Source organism: Galeopterus variegatus, unplaced genomic scaffold, assembly GCF_000696425.1.
Source record: "Galeopterus variegatus unplaced genomic scaffold, G_variegatus-3.0.2 Scaffold8362, whole genome shotgun sequence".
NCBI classification, from domain to species: Eukaryota; Metazoa; Chordata; class Mammalia; order Dermoptera; family Cynocephalidae; genus Galeopterus; species Galeopterus variegatus.
This window is the reverse complement of record NW_007734473.1, coordinates 44,863-48,013: the sequence shown is the minus strand read 5'-3', so window position 1 is coordinate 48,013 and position 3,151 is coordinate 44,863.

The window sequence follows — 3,151 nt, the reverse complement described above, 5'->3', positions numbered from 1 at the left end:
TGCTGTTTGGTTAAGAAGAGCCTCAGTGTGGGTTGAATGTGTAGGTGCAGGTTTAAGCAAACTGACAGAACCAAGAGACTTTCCTTCATCCTTTCCCTGAAGAGGCTGTTCCAGCAAACACCGGGTTGCATGTTATGCCACTTTTTCCAGAAAGGCCTTTTTTCAAAGCAATGTCACTATTTTTAGACCTTGTACTATCACTGGTTGTGCACTTTCAGGTTTTCAGAGACCATGAATTCCTTTGCTCTCCAAAGAAAGGAGAAGGCAGTGGGCACAACTAGACCTAGTTTTCTCTTGCAGAATCGTCCCTGCCCCACATCCCATCTGTCACTGCTGGAGTGAGGAGAAGGAGGTGCAGCTCTCGATTCTCACGCGCTGCTTTCCTGAGCAGTCCCAGCCCCCTCCAGCTCCCAGCAGCTTTGTTAACACCCAGTCCCTGCCCTACCTGTCCCTACCCTTCTTCCAGAATCCTGGTGGGGGGAGGAGCAGCTGCCTCCTCTTCTCACAGGCGTCCGTTTCTAGAGCCCTTGCATTTGGGGCACGCCTCGTCAGAGTAATAGAAGCACGCTGAGGAAACAAGGGTCTCCGCTCCTATGTGCGACTCTGCTGGTCACTGCGACGCTGGCTCGCCAGGTCTCTTGCAACTCCAGTCTCTGTGCCAGCTTGTCCTCCTCCTCCCCACAGGGACAGGTGTTCTCCAGGATGCTGTTTGCCAGCACTCTCTTCCTTCCCGACTCTGGCCATTCCCACAGCCTCACCCACCTGTCACCTTGTCCTCATTGACTTCAAACGTCTCATTAACACCCGTGTGCCTTTTGAGCCAAGATCCCAAGTTCTGGCTATTTGTACATATTGAATGTGGTGGGCACGGGGTGTTAAAGGAAAGCTCAGGCGCCCTCATCTCATGAGGGCTGAGGGCCCTGGGAGTGGCCCGCCTGCCCTAGGTGACTGCTGGAAGAGAAGTCCCATCCTTGCCGCAAGTGCAGCAGACAGAGCAGCCTGTCTGCAGTGAGACACGGACACGAGTGTCTGCAGGTGCTCTCTGTGCACGGTGGCTGGCAGATTATTAAGTTCTAAGCTGTTAGACGTTGAGGAGACATAAAATAACCATCCAGGATGTGACGAGTTGGCTGGTAGAGAAGCAAACAGGAGATCTGATTGTGGGATGGGGTGTCATTGAGGCAGGCTGTGAAGGTCTCGTAGGAGGGTGACTGGCGAATGCAGCTGCACAGGCCTCTGCATGGGAACTGGAACCACGTGGACAGAGGCCAGGAGCAGGGCCGGTCAGAGACCAGCAGGTGTCCTGGCTGACCGACACCTACAGCGTCTGCGACAATGACCCAGGTGAAACGCCTCCTTATCCTTTCTGCTGTCCTCCAGTCTCCAAGCGCTGTGCCTCGCCCGGGTGAAAGTAAAGGTGCGTGTGAGTGATGAGGCCCTGCTGGAGGGGGCAGGGGCCATTGAGAGCTGTTGAGCTGACTGTGCATGGGGTGCCTTCAGGAAGACTGGCCTGACATTTGGGGATTGGTTGGATTGGAGAGGAGGAAGATGGAAAAATGAGGACAGATGTTGGCGAGAGGTCACAGTGTTGAGGTAGGGGAGTGGCAAAGGACAGGAGGGCATGACTCCGAGGACTTGGGGCTGCAGGTGGGGAGTGGGTGAGGACGCGGAGAGATGAGGAAGGCAGGCAGTAGGGCCGCCGGCAGAACTTGGAGGCACTGAGGCGGTGTGTGGTGGCGTTTGTGCCGGGGTGGGTGACAGGACTCCAGTGGGGCTGCAGGGTAGTGTGGGGTGGGGCTGGGGTGAACCCTGGTGGGGTCTCTCCAGCTGCTGTTGGGGTCGTTTAACCTGGAGCTGAGAGGAGAGGGGACACTGTGGTCACTGAGACACATCATGGAGAACAAGTTGAGTTTGGAACTTTGCAAATGGGCAGAAGAAATGAGTCGGTGAGCAGGATGGTGAAGGAGCAGCCGGGGAGGGGAAGACTCCACTGGGAGTGTCTCAGGGACCGTGCGGGGAGTCACTAGCTGTGGCATCAGGAGTGTGAGGAGAGGCGCAGGTGTGGAGGGCTGCTGGTCCTTTGTGGGGTTGTCGGTCAGACGCCGCCCAGGGGACGGAGCTGCTGCACCCAGGGAGCCGGAGACAGGTGCAGTGACCCGGGTGGTGCTCAGTCTGGAAGGCAGGGGGTTCTGAGAACTCTAGAAACTCGTGTGAGTGATGAGGCCCTGCTGGAGGGGGCAGGGGCCATTGAGAGCTGTTGAGCTGACTGTACATGGGGTGCCTTCAGGAAGACTGGCCTGACATTTGGGGATTGGTTGGATTGGAGAGTAGGAAGATGGAAAAATGAGGACAGATGTTGGCGAGAGGTCACAGTGTTGAGGTAGGGGAGTGGCAAAGGACAGGAGGGCATGACTCCGAGGACCTGGGGCTGCAGGTGGGGAGTGGGTGAGGACGCGGAGAGATGAGGAAGGCAGGCAGTAGGGCCGCCGGCAGAACTTGGAGGCACTGAGGCGGTGTGTGGTGGCGTTTGTGCCGGGGTGGGTGACAGGACTCCAGTGGGGCTGCAGGGTAGTGCGGGGTGGGGCTGGGGTGAACCCTGGTGGGGTCTCTCCAGCTGCTGTTGGGGTAGTTTAACCTGGAGCTGAGAGGAGAGGGGACACTGTGGTCACTGAGACACATCCTGGAGAACAAGTTGAGTTTGGAACTTTGCAAATGGGCAGAAGAAATGAGTCGGTGAGCAGGATGGCGAAGGAGCAGCCGGGGAGGGGAAGACTCCACTGAGAGTGTCTCAGGGACCGCGCGGGGAGTCACTAGCTGTGGCATCAGGACTGTGAGGAGAGGCGCAGGTGTGGAGGGCCGCTGGTCCTTTGTGGGGTTGTCGGTCAGACGCCGCCCAGGGGACGGAGCTGCTGCACCCAGGGAGCCGGAGACAGGTGCAGTGGCCCGGGTGGTGCGCAGTCTGGAAGGCAGGGGGTTCTGAGAACTCTAGAAACTCAAGAGAGGCAGAAATTGGAGAGTTGGTAGAGGAGACTTACCTCCTCAGCCATTCAAGTTCCCAGTCCATCTTGCCGTCTCATGTCCAGGGTCCACTGGCGGAGTCGTCGGTGACAGTCCCATGGCTGCATGAACTGCGGCAGCTGCACCCGCAGAT